At 49.7% G+C, this 13517-nt stretch overlaps 1 protein-coding gene across 2 annotated transcripts in view; it reads right to left on the bottom strand.

Moving 5' to 3' along the window:
- NPRL3 (NPR3 like, GATOR1 complex subunit) overlaps positions 1-13517 on the bottom strand; it is a 426334-nt gene that overhangs the window by 124008 nt on the left and 288809 nt on the right. The window lies entirely within an intron of this gene.

Below are 13517 nucleotides of genomic sequence, written 5' to 3'. Positions count from 1 at the left end.
CTCCATCTGCCCAGATTGTAGGACCTACAGATCCCACTGGCTGCTCTGCCTCCTGCTTTGCTCTCACAGTCCACTCCACCTACGCCTGCCAGTCTCATCCATACCCGCCAGTCATAACCCTTGCTTAGAGATATTGAAGACTGTTCAGCATGTTTCAAAAAATGTTCTTTTCACAAAATGTATGGGTAAAGGAAAGACTCTCAAGAAGTATGCTCTTTTAAGGACATGCCTGGGGACCTAAAAAGGTGGCCATGTTGTACTGTCACTAGTGGTAACCACAAGTCTTTGTAATACCGGTAGTTTCAGTAATCTGTCTAAGGCTTGTCCATCTTTTTTCCTCCCACTTCCACACCATCACCGACTTCTCTTAGGATCTTGGTTGGTCTCCTTCACAAGGTTCTCTCATCTCATTCCTTATTTGAATCCTAATTGCTATTAGAAGCGGGTGGGGAGAAAGAGGTAGTTTTGTCATCCTCTGCCAAAATTACTTGTAAGAAAAGGGAGCGACCCCACTGCCCAAAAGACGGGGTACCACAGGTAAATAAAAATCAAGACTCTCTTGGGATTACCCAAGGGTTCTCAAATAGGCTATAGTCTCATGCACATCCCAACATCCAGTTATACAAAAGCGGCACAATCCTTCCTTTTTAGGGAGGAAAACAAAGTTTTTAACACATATATTTTTGTTATCATTGTGTGTATTATAATTGCTGGATAGGGTCCATTTTGATTTTGATGAGGAAGGATTGTGCCTTTAGGTGATCCCAAGAGAGTCTTGATTTTTATTTATCCTCTGCCAAGGAACAGGTTTTTACAAATGACAAAACTGATAGAAATGAAAAGAGTGTGGAAGAATCTGGCAAGAGAGGAGAAATAAGATAGGCTGAGTGGATTCAGTAGGCAAGTTTACAACAGAATCCATTTTAATCGCCACCCTGGTGAGTGGTACTGTAACCAAAAGGTACAAGGCAATACAGGCCGAGATGTAAGCTTTATGAGGAAGAGCAAGAGTGGCCATGGATGACTATGAAGAATCATAAAACAGACAATAAGTGTTCAGGGAAAGTGGCATAGGTGAAGGCCCAAAGATTCCTCATAGTTCATTGAAACTAATCCCAAACAATCAGGGTTTAGCCAATAAGACAGCAGCGAGCATGTCCCTTCAGCCAACATTTAGGAGGTAAATGTGGGACACAAGTTTGGGTCTACACAGAGCATTGAGTACATGGTAAGCTGGAGACTGTGTGCCCTCGAGTGTTTTGTACTCCAAATCAGAGATTGTTAATACCACCTCAAGGATGAGGAGCATGGAACCGCCCCTCTCCAGAGACTCGCCATGGAAAGGGAGTAAGGCACAATGGTTATGGGGTCTTCGAATGCATTCATGCTGCTGATGTAGGATATTATACGCCGGAACATGGGGGTCACAGGGAGGACCCTTCAAAGTTTTATGGGGTCGCTTATCCTTTAGTGTAAGCTTAAGGGACAATGACTGGAAACAAGATAAATAAGCCATGCTGGGCAGTGTACACATTGTTGGCAAGAACAGTTAACTAGGTGGCTCCTGTAACACGCGGGATGGTGGCTCGAACAGCCTTTGGTCCTACAGTGTGGTTCACCTTTTGGTGTGTGACTGCAGTTACAGCTAATAAAGGGTAGGGAGCGTGAATGCCCGAACAAGACCATCTATGCTTTGGATAACAGACAAGGTTTCCAAAAATCTACGAATTGACTTGGAAATTTCAGTGACCATTTACCACACTTATTATGATGGGGAAGATAAAAAAGCCATGCTGCGTTCGGAATGGGCTTTTTGAAAGTCAACAACGCAGTGGAAGAAGGTGGTACAGAAGTTAGCAAAATCGATTGCAGTGCAGTCCAGTAGCTGGAAGTAGCAGAAAGACCAGTTGTTGAGAATCTAACCACTGATGACAGCCCAAAAATCCTGGAGCCGAAACAACACTATCCCCTATAGACATTTCGACAGACATTGTAGACAGGGGCGGCTTTAGGCATGTGCAAGCTGTGCACCTGCACAGGGCTACCAAACCCCAGGGGCCACCACACCAATATATATCCTTAATATAATAATCCTCTGAGGATGGATACATATTTGCGCGGCGGCCCCTGGCAGGGATTTGGCGGCCCCTGGCAGGGATTTGGCGGCCTCCGGCTCTGTTTCACTTCCAAACACCCTGACCCCCCCCTCTTCACTGGCCTCCGCACTCCGCCCCACCTGGACCGCCTCTTCTGGGGCCCCCTACCAACGCTTTCTGCCCAGGGCCACCATGAGCCTAGAGCCGCCCCTGTTGTAGACCAGCGACAGGATGATCATTTTGTAAGATGTCTGAGTCCAATGATGCTACCTTCGTAAGAGGAATCAGAGTTGAGTTCTCTAATCTTTCGACTGCTCAACTGACACACACACACACACACACACATATATATATATATATATATATATATATATATATATATATATATATATATATATATATATAAATATAAATATATATATATATATTTTTTTTTTCAACAAAGGATGCGTCACTCCAGAACTGAATTTGTGCACAATTTATTCTAGGCAACTTCTCAAACCAACGTGTTTCAGCCCTCTCACGGCTTTTCTCACGGTTAGTGAGTCCTTTCTTTATTACACTTCTTTATACCCACCTTTAGCCTTAATGGGGCATTGTAGGATCTGTAGTGTATTTGATATACAAAACTTTAATAACAAAATAAAAGAAAATCAGGACTAGCATTTTGTGTCAGGTTCAGCGTTGTTATTGCTGTTTGTTATATTTAAGGCACTGTTATATCAAGCGCTGCTATCCTTGATACCATTAATACCTCTTATGACATTGTATGATTTGCAACTTAATAAAGTTTTGCATATTAAATACATTAACCGTGAGAAAAGCCGTGAGAGGGCTGAAACGCATTGGTTTGAGAAGTTGAGAAGAATGAATTGTGCACAAATTCAGTTCTGGAGTCCTTTGTTGTAAAAATTACTTTGGGCCAGGATGCAGCCCTGAAGCAGAGCACCAGCTGGTGAGTGCGTCGAACTGTGAAGGATCACATTGGAAGATATATATATAAGGAGAGATAGCGAGAGAGAGAGAGGTTGTTTTCATGATGCCCATATATATGCATTGATATGCATCAATTTTGAGTTGGGATTCGCTGTCAGGTGCCAGGTTTATATTAAAAAAGAAAACTGTTCCCACAATGAGGGGCAATCTCCTGAAAGTAGTGTGGATGCTGGGGAGACGTTTGCTGCTGCCTGATCCCTTCTGGGCACTGACAAAATTCCTGAATGAGATGGCCCAGTGCTTATGTCTGGGCCGCCTCATTGAAATGCTTGTGACGTCCTATCAGGACTGGGCGGCTGGGTGTGGCTTTTGGACGAGGCTAAAGGCAGCTTTTACTGCCCCAGATGGCGCCCAACCAAGCCTACTGGCCTGATCCACTTTTTCGGGATGTGGGGAGGGAGGCAGCTGGGAAAGAGGGTGGGAGGAGCAAGCCAAGCTCTGACCACACATCACTCCCATCCTACCAAGATAAGAAATAACACAGAAGGTGGAGACTGGACGGAGAGGGACTAGGATAGTTCCGCCTCCTCTCATCTTCAATCCCTGGTTTATTTCACACAGCTCCTTTGTCTACCAATGCTTATCTATTTATTACTAGCACTGTGAGAGGAAGACTCGGTTAGTCTGTTGTCTTTGCATGCTTTCCTAACCAAAGAATAAATCAAAAGAGTGTCTGTTTACTATCTGAGGTACAGACAAATCTGTGCCCCTGAAAGAAACCGAGGCTGTCTGAATTATTTCTTACTTAAAAATAATGCAAACAGCATCTGGCTCCTTCCTGGAGCACAGCGATATGGAGCCTTTCTCCCACAATGCTCCTCCCTACGATAAAAGCATTGTGAGTTATGGTAATTCAATTCATACGCCAACGCACTTGAAATTGTGGATAACTTCTTTTATTTAAACCGGAGCGCCGGGATTCGTGACCGTTCTCTTAGCGGTCGGCGCCTCTACAAGATGGCCTCCTTCCGCTTCCTTCTACTCCCCTTTCTGTTCCGGTGACGGAACTAGAACGTCACCACATATCTCCCCCCTTTTAATAAACGCAAACAATATAACAATGGAGTCCTTACTTCCAGTTCATGTCAAAGTCCTTGAACTTCTCAGGTACCTTTACAGTCCTTCCCGCTATGGTTCTCACCGCTTCAACACCACCTTCTTCCAGTTTCTTTCTGTTCAAACTTCCTCCAGCGCCTTCTCTCTCTCTTTCAATCACTTCCTCACTGCTCTCTTTCTTGCACCAGCTCCTCGTTCGTTCCTCCTTCGCCTTCACTGTCTTCCACTTGCTGCATTCCTTCCTCGACCTTCTCATTTCGCCTTCTGCTACATACTCCTTCACCCTCGTCTCCTACATACTCTGCGCCTTCTTCCGATTCATAACCCCACTCGATGATCTTGCTGCATTTGGCCATTCTGTCCTGTGGCCACACCTTCCCATCACTGAGTAAGGCAGAACGTGCGTAGGGCTCCAGTACTTGCAAGGGCGGTGAGAATTTGCTCTCTCCCTTTTTCTTGAGAACTGCTAGCTTTACCCTTACCCAGTCGCCCTTCTCCAGTTCTGCACTCTGCACGTTGCGTTTCTTGTTGAAGTGCGTTGTGTATGTTTCTTGAGCCTTTTCCAGATTTCTTCTGACCACTGCAGGTGACCATTTGCTCTCCACCACTAGTTTTCTCCATGCTAAGTTGTCTCTAGTGAACGCTTCTCTTCCTCTTAAAACTTTAAATCGGCTGTATCCCGTGCTCCCTGGGGTGATCCGATAGGCCCAGATCATTTTCTCCAGTTCTTTCTCCCAGTCCAATCCATCATTTATCGCCGCTTGGATGGTGCCCATGATCACTCGATTGAAACGCTCTACCTGGCCATTTCCTGCAGGGTGGTAGATGGGCGTGTGCTTGACTTCTATCCCATTCCTGGCAGTGAAGGCAACCCATTTGGCGGAGGTGAATTGCGGCCCATTATCGCACGTGACAACCTTAGGAATTCCTTCTCTGACAAATGTGGAGCGCAAGAAGTTCACTACCGCTTCCGTGTCTACGTTCTCGGTCACCTCCACCTCCGGCCACTTGGAAAATCTATCAATGAGAACTATGGCATACTTCTGTGTTCCTGCTCTGTTGAGGATGGGGCCAATGATGTCCACTGATAAAATTTCCCAAGGCCCATCCGGGACTGGGAACCTTCCCAACGGTGGCCTCAGCATGCTCTGCGACTTGTCCGCCCTGGCACATGATTCGCACTGCCGTACATATCGTTCTATCTGAGCATCGATGGCCGGCCACCAGTACGCTTGTCTAGCAAGGGCCTTAGTCTTTGTGATGCCCTGGTGCCCTTCATGCAGTAAGGACATCAAATGATTCAGTATGCCGCGGTGGGATCACTTTGTCACCTCGCAATAGGAATATCGGATTCTCTGCCAACAACAGTTCTTCCCTTACTTCCCAAAATCTCCTGAGGTCATCCCTGAGGTGCCTCTTTTCCGGCCACCCGTGGATTACATACCCCTTGATGGCCTCCAAGTCGTCGTCCTCTTTATAGGCTTCTTCCCATTCCTGGGCACTGATAACGTTCTCTGTCTCCTGGATGGTGGCTACTACAAATCCTTCCCACCTATGTTTCTCCTGGTTATTCGCCTCTTCCATGGCTGCCGCCCTGCTAAGGAAGTCCGCCACTTTGTTTTGCGGCCCCGGGATGTGCTCCACTTCATACACATAGTCTAGTAGTCTGAGTGTCATTTTCGCGATCCTAGGGGTCGCATGGGCGTGGCCACTGGAGGTCAGCACTTTGACTAAGGGCTTGTGGTCAGTCCTCACCAGGAATTTCGCACCCCACAAGTATTGCCTGAATCTTTCCATGGCCCAAACTACAGCCAGCATTTCTTTTTCAATTACGCTGAACTTTTCTTCATTGGGCGCGAGTGACCTTGAGGCAAAGCTGACTGTCGACATGTCTCCATTCTCAGACTGCTGCATCAGTACCGCTCCCAACACGCGGTCACTGGCGTCTTTTGTAAGGATGGATGCTGCCGTTGGGTCAAACCCTTTCAGGGGAATGGCGGCTCCCATTTCCCGTTTGAGGGTGTCGAATTCTGTCTGTTCCTCCTGGCTCCATATGAACTTGTTCTTTTCTTTCAGTAGCTGGCGCAGGAGATGAGTTTTTGTTGCAAAGTGAGGAATGAACTTGCTGTAATACTCGGCCATTCCCAGGAAAGACCGAACATCCTCTTTCTTGCTCAGAGTGGGGGCATTCAGGATAGCGTCCATGTTGGCCTTCTTTGGTTCTATCCCTTTTTCGCTCACCTCGTGACCCAGGTAGGTGACCGATTGTACTCCGAACTTGCATTTTGTCCACTCCGCTGTTAGTCCATTGTCTTGTAATGTGCGCAGTACTTTGTGTAGTTTCTCGTTGTGGTCCTGCTTGGTTCTTCCCATCACTAAGATGTCGTCTTGGAAGAACTGTACATCTTCAACGTTCTTCAGAATCCTGTGCATCATCTTCTGAAAGACTGCCGCCGCTGAGGCCAGGCCAAATGGCATTCTCACGAACTCGTAGCAGCCGAAGGGCGTGATGAAAGACGTGAGGTGGCAACATGATGGGTGCAGTTTCACTTGGTGGTAGGCTGACGATAAGTCCACTGTGGAAAACCACTTGATGTTTTTTGTCTTCGCCAGCATCTCGTTTATGCGGGGCAAAGGGAATTTGTCGATCACGATGTTCTTGTTAAGTTCCCTGAGATCGACACACAGCCGCACTTTGCCATTGGGCTTCTGGGCCACCACCAGTGGTGAAAGCCATTCTGCACTCTCTATGGCTCTGATCACTCCTTCTCTTTCTAGCCTGTCCAGCTCCTCCTGCACTGCTTCTCTGCAACGGAACGATATGTTCCTCACCTTATGAACTACAGGTTTTGCTCCTTCCTTCAGTTTTATGAGGTGTTTGTACCTGGATAGTTCTCCAATTTGTCCGTTGAAGACTTTGGGGTATGCTCTGTGCCATGACTCCGCATCATCTTTCTCTTCCCTGTCCATTAGTAGGATTTTCTCAATGCCTCCCGGGTTGAGTTGTATCCCCAATGCTCCCTGGTCCTTCCAGCTTAGTACTGATGGGCCTTTCTCTGCAATGTATAGCTTGCAATTTGCGTGGCGGCCCCCGAACTCGAACAGGAGGGGGCAGTATCCCAACATGGGAATCTTCTGTCCGGTGTATGTGACCGGTCTCAGGTCCATCGGACGTAGTTCCTCCTCAACGTTGGAGACAAATTTCTCCTCCCACACTCGTCTCTGTATGATGGAGATGGGGGCACCGCTGTCCGCAATCATCTCTATGGGTATCCCTCCGATGTGCATGTCCAGTCTCAGATTGTCCGACTCAGACCCATCCATCTCTAACACCTGCACGTCGATGTAGAGGACTTCTTCTAAGTCATCATCTTCCTCTTGGTTGTCCACATTCTCTTGTTGCTCTTGGTCGACATATCTGACCATTGCTCCTTTTGGCTTCCAGCGGCACACTTTCTCGTAGTGCCCGAACACGTTGCAGTATGAGCATCTTACCTTGAATGCCGGACACGCTTTATCATTACCGAGATGCGACGTGCTCCCACACCTGTAGCAGCTCAGTCGCCCACCTTTGCTCGTTCTCTGGTCCGTTTGATTGGTTGGGGCTGATTCTTCAGTTGGTCTCTCTGCTTTGGCCGTTCACTCTTCCCCGGCGTCATTATCCTGCACACTGTTTGCGATCCTCCAGTTTCTTTCTTGGCAGCTTGTGCACATCGTTTGGATAATTCGGCGTTTTTCACCATCGCCCAGATTTCTTTGAGAGGGGCATCCCAATTTACCCACAGTTTTTCTTGGACGTGGGTGCTGGATGTGTGCATGATGATTTGGTCCCTGATTAGGTCGTCGTGTAGCGCTCCGAATTTACACGAGAGGGCTAACTTTTGGAGGGCCACAACATACTCGTCCACGGACTCGCTGCTCTTCTGCTTCCTTTGAAAGAAGTTGTATCTGTCTATGGCGACGCACACCACCGACCGGTAATGTGCATCGAGGTCAGCAATGGCGTGGCTGAAGACGTCTGTATCCGTGGCGTCCCTTGCCACTTTGACTATGGTATCGTATACTCTAATCCTTTCAGGGCCCAAGTTATGTAACAGTATTTTCTTCCTCCTCTTGCTGGAAAACGGGGCATCACCTTCCTCCTCCAAAGCATCAAGGTAGTTCAGGAAGTACCTCTTCCAGTCTTCCCATAGCATTTCCGGTTCTCCACTCTTCGTTAGGAATGGCACCAGCTGGGTGAGGGAGGAGGACTGGACAGCCATTTTGGGTACGCCTCTCTGGTTTGCAGCAGCTGGGATTGCCCGACTGGGTGGACTCCCTGGCGTGGTTTGCTCAGCTCGTCCCCTTCGCCGCGATCGCGGTCGCTATCTTCCCCACCTTCCCTTTCAGAGGGACCAGGTAAAGCCTGTGAATTGCTTTTCTTGGCTGGGTCTGAAGAGCCGGGCGCCTCTTCACCTGATCGCCGCTCCGCCAGCTTGCCGGGCACACCTTCGCTTAAGCCTGGGGTGGGGCACTCCAATGAGTAGGGCTAGGCGTCTCCTGTTTTCGCCCTCTATGCTGCACTGCCTGTGCTTGTCCCCTTACCGCCTCTGCTATAGCCCAGGGTGATGTGCACCAATGCATAGGGCTCTGTGGCTTCTCCCCCGTGCCCACTGTGCACTAAAGTGCTATTTCCTCCTCCTGGTCTTCTCCCCCGCATGTAGGGCACAGAACTGCTTACTTGCTGGCCTGTGGTGCCTTGCTCGAGTGCTGGCGCCGTTTCGCGCTCTTTTACTGGCGCAGGTCGGGACCTCTGCCACGCTCCGGTGTTTCTTCCTGCAGGTGGCGTTGCGATTGAATGTAGGTGGTGCACGGGGTTCATTGACCGATCCTCGTCGCCATTATGGTAATTCAATTCATACGCCAACGCACTTGAAATTGTGGATAACTTCTTTTATTTTAACCGGAGCGCCGGGATTCGTGACCGTTCTCTTAGCGGTCGGCGCCTCTACAAGATGGCCGCCTTCCGCTTCCTTCTACTCCCCTTCCTGTTCCGGTGACGGAACAACTAGAACGTCACCACATGAGTGTGAGCGGATTGTGTGCAGCAGAAAAATACAGTTATTTTTGGGGGATGTTTCTTAGGCCAGGAAGAAATCCTAAAAATGTCTGCCTACTGGCAAGGTCACAAACACAATTCAGTGACCCACTAAGAAGCCAGACGCAGTCTGAATTGTTTTTCACAATAATTAAAATCCAAACTGTGCCTGGTTCCATGCTCTACCACAGAAATACAACCAGGTGATAGTTCGAAGGTCAAAAGCTGCAGCTGTTCACATTAAATGCTCAAACTAGTGAGCAATGGTTTGGGAAGAACAATTGCCTTCTTCGGGGTCTAAAGATTTGACAAAGCTGACAATATCTCTGGAAAGCGGACAATAAAACATGTACAGCTTTCTCACTTCTTGTTATGCTAATAGTAGCATCTGGTATAGTACACTAAATACTATGTAAGCATGCCTCTTATACACTGCAAGAATGCCTTAAACAATGTTGGCACTGAAGTTGGTGTCTGCAGTACCTGTTTAGAATAGGAGGTGTGTCGCACACTTGCCGCTGGTGTTAGTAGTGAACAAGTGCTGCATTTTAGTAAAAATAAGCTATTTATTCTTAATCAAACATATCTTCCACCACCAAGGAATTTCTTAGTATCTTTTGATCTCAATAGCAGAGGACTCATGCACATCAAGAAAAAACCCATAAAAAATGTAACCTATTTTAATGCTGCTATTAATGATATCCTAGGTCCCTCTCCCGCTGTACAAATATTATCTCAACAAACAGCTTGACTATCAAAGATAACAGAATTAATCACTAAATAAAATGTGTACCAAATTTCCAAATGATTCACCAAGACCGCCCAAAAGGGAAATTGGGTAATAATTGTTTGGGCTAAAGTAGCTGTGCCCTTTTAAAAGTTAGGTATTATCAAAGTATCACAACAATTAACTGGAATATAAGCAGTTCAAATACTGAGTTAAATAATTGTGATTCGATTGAGAAGTGAAATGGAAATCCAACACTACCATCCAGTCTCCAGGGTCTAGGGCAGCCAGGACCTGAGCCAAAGTCAGCATCTTGAACTTCTCCTTCCGTAAGAAGCTGTTGAAGCTCCGGAGGTCCAAGATAGGGCATAGGCCTCCTTTGCCCTTCTTGTGTGCCAGAAAGTAGTGGGAGTAGCAACCACGTCCTACTTCTGGCCCAGAAATGCGCTCGACGGCCCCCTTGGCCAAGAGGGCCATAACTTCCTCCTGCAGAAGTTGCAAGTGATCCCCCGAGATGCGGTGGCATGGCTGGAGGGGTCGCCTCGAAGGGGAGGGAGTAGCCCCTTCAGACGATTTGCAGCACCCACCTGTCTGACGTGATGGAACGCCAGTGGAGGAGGTATGCCGGACCCTGCCCCCCACTGGTGTCGGATGGGCCTGATAGGTCGGACTAGGAAGGCTTTGAGGCAGATGCTGCGGGAGTGGATGTGGACTGACCTTGCCGCTGTCCCCCCGGCACCACCGCGGCGGTTACCACGTCCGCAACTGCGTTGAGGCTGGTTCTGGGGCCTGTGGCTGTACGAACGTGTGGGGGCGCCCCGTCCTTGGCCACGAAAGGGGCGAAAAGCAGAAGTCTGCTGGCGCTGGCCCGACAGGCCCAAGGACTTGGTCGTAGCCCTGGAGTCCTTGAAACGCTCAAGCGCACTGTCTGCTTTGTCGCCAAAAAGGCGACGGCTATCAAAGGGCATGTCCATGAGCGTGGCCTGGACATCCCCGAAAAATTGGCAGACCTCAGCCAGGCATGGCAACGGATCGCCACCGTCGTGGAAATCGTTCTACCCTGCGAGTCTGTGGTATCAAGTCCACATCTGAGTGAGGAGCGTGCTGCATCCCGCCCTCAACAAGTGCCTGGGTGAGCCGTGCCTGGGCCTCCTCTGGACACTAGGGCAGCACGTCCGCAACTGTATCCCACAAGGAGTGGGTGTAACGGCCCAAAAGTCAAGCAGTGTTGATAGACCGCAACCCCATACTCAATGAGGGGAACAGTTTCTTCCCAAACTGATCAAACCTTTTGGATTCCCGATCTGGAGGGGCAATCCGATGCCAGGCCTGGACCGGGGCTGAAACCGGGGACGCCGTCGTCCAAAGACGGCGCTGGGAGTGACACGAATGTGGTCGGCGCCGGCAGAGGAGTCGTAAGGTCGAACGACATCGACCGGGATCCAGGCCTGGATCTCCCTGGGCCCTGCGGTGTCTGGACCGAAATCGGCGCCGGGGCCAAAGCCCTCGACGGCACCAGGGCCGAAGCCGCCGGCCCGCTTGGGCCTGAAGTCGGGTCTGCGGGGCCCGATGGCGCCTCGGCAAGCCTCAACGGAAGGAAGTGAGTCCTCAAGGCCACAAGGAAGTCACGTATCTCCTCCGGCGTCGCATGCAGTCCAGGGACCAGAAGGTACAGGACTGGATGCGACGCCCGTGGCTCTGACGGAGCCGCGTGGGCGGTGTCACCCGAACCCTCAGCCGCGTCGTGCGTCCGGCGATGGGAGTCAGAAGAGGGATGACGCCTCTTCGACTTCTTCTTCCTCAACTTACCGGAGGACTTCGAGCCCGACGAGTGGTGGCGACTCGACGAGCGTCGATGGCTGCAGCTCCGCGACCGGTCCCTCCACTTCCTCCTCGACCGGGACCTCGAGCGGCGCGGAGCCGACTGCTGGATCTCGAGGAGCTGACGGGACCGCTCCCGCCTAGCTTTCGAGGTCAAGCCCGGCAGTCGGGGCACGACTTGTTGTCGTGGTCGGCCCCGAGGCAGTAGAGACACCGGCGGGGGAGTCGCTCACCGACATCAGGCGGTGACAGGCGCTGCACGGCTTGAACCCGGGCATCTCTACAGGCACCATGAGTCGATATCGACTCGAAAAGAGTAGCCAAAGACAGGCCAAAAAGTTAGTCAAAAAATGACTTGGGTAACTGCTCTTCCCGGATCCGAATTTTGTTCAGAAACTTGGCCTGGCTTGGGCAACCAAATACTGTAGGATGGAGATTTAGGGGGCCGGAGAGGATAATATAAACAGTTACCTGGCCACCAGACCATTTTTAGGGCAAGTTCCAAGCTTTACAGAATGACCGCCGTAGACTACAACGGAGTGGTCTTGATGCCGGGGTTGCAGGCAAAAGATGCTCAATAGATGCTCCAGTTGAGGTGTGGTCAATGGGGGTGTATTTGTTCCTCAGTCCAGGGGTGTTGAAGAGTGACTCCGTCTACAGTGATCGATCGAAGTACATCTAAGTTAGAGTAGCAGGCCAGTAGATGCTGGGATACTGGTCTTGGTGCATCAGGGTTGAGGCGCAATCCTTAGATGAGGGCTTGTGTCCCTTGGGTACGACGAATCCAGACTCTGATAGGACTCCCAGGTGTGGCAGACATGGTTGTAGCAGACTTTGGCTGTCTCCGATGTGTCCTTTTATGCGCCCGATGACTGGAAGCGGTAAAACTTCTGCGGTGACTACCAACTTGTTTATTTGGGCTATTTCAGCTCTTGTGTCACTGAAGCTGGTTCCAGGGGATCAGCCACCAGGTCCCTGGAGTCATTAAAGTGAGATGAGCCAGGAATCAACTTTTCCATGGGCCAGGAGCCAACGGCAAAGACCAAACCTTACTAGTCCACAGTGCAACAGGGGTAGTCCTTCCAACAGTGTAGCCTCTCTCTGTGCAGTTTCAAGGGCAGCAGGGAAGTCCTTCTTCGGTCCTTTCTACAAGTCAAGCATGAGCTGGAAAGCAGGGTGCCAGGGTGGCATATTTATCTCAGGAAAGTGCTCTGAGGGGACCACACGGTCACTAGCCAATGGGCTACTGGGTCCCCTCTCGCCTAGTGATGAGTTTTCTTCAAAATGTGGCTCCTGGCTATTACAGAGTGCCCTATTCTAGCCACATTAAAAATGGAGGGACCATTTCTCAGCTGCCAGGTGCTCTGTAGTCCCACCCTATAAGTGTGGCTACCTGTGGGCTACACGCCCATGGGGACAACCGGTTGTCCTCTTTTCCAACATGTCTGCAGGAACAAAAGGCTTCCTGCTCTTGGAGTGTTATTGTAGGTGACCCTTCAAAGGCGGCTTGCCCTTAGAAGCCCGCCTTTTGAGTGAACACCCCGAGTGGCCTTCCTGGGCGAGGAGGTTACACCTTACTCAGTGCCAACTGCCTTCATTCCTTAGCCTGGGAGTTGTTCACATATGTCCCCAGGTGGGCTCAAAGGCTTTGTGAAGCCACTGGACACAGAGTGGCAACTTTCTAAAAGTTACTTAACTGTAAAAGAGACATACATGTCTACACCCAGGGAAACCAGGGGGTGGA

This window comes from Lissotriton vulgaris, chromosome 10 (genome assembly GCF_964263255.1).
Source record: "Lissotriton vulgaris chromosome 10, aLisVul1.2, whole genome shotgun sequence".
NCBI classification, from domain to species: domain Eukaryota; kingdom Metazoa; phylum Chordata; class Amphibia; order Caudata; family Salamandridae; genus Lissotriton; species Lissotriton vulgaris.
Note: the sequence above shows the minus strand (reverse complement) of the source record. Positions and strands in the feature narration are given on the sequence as shown.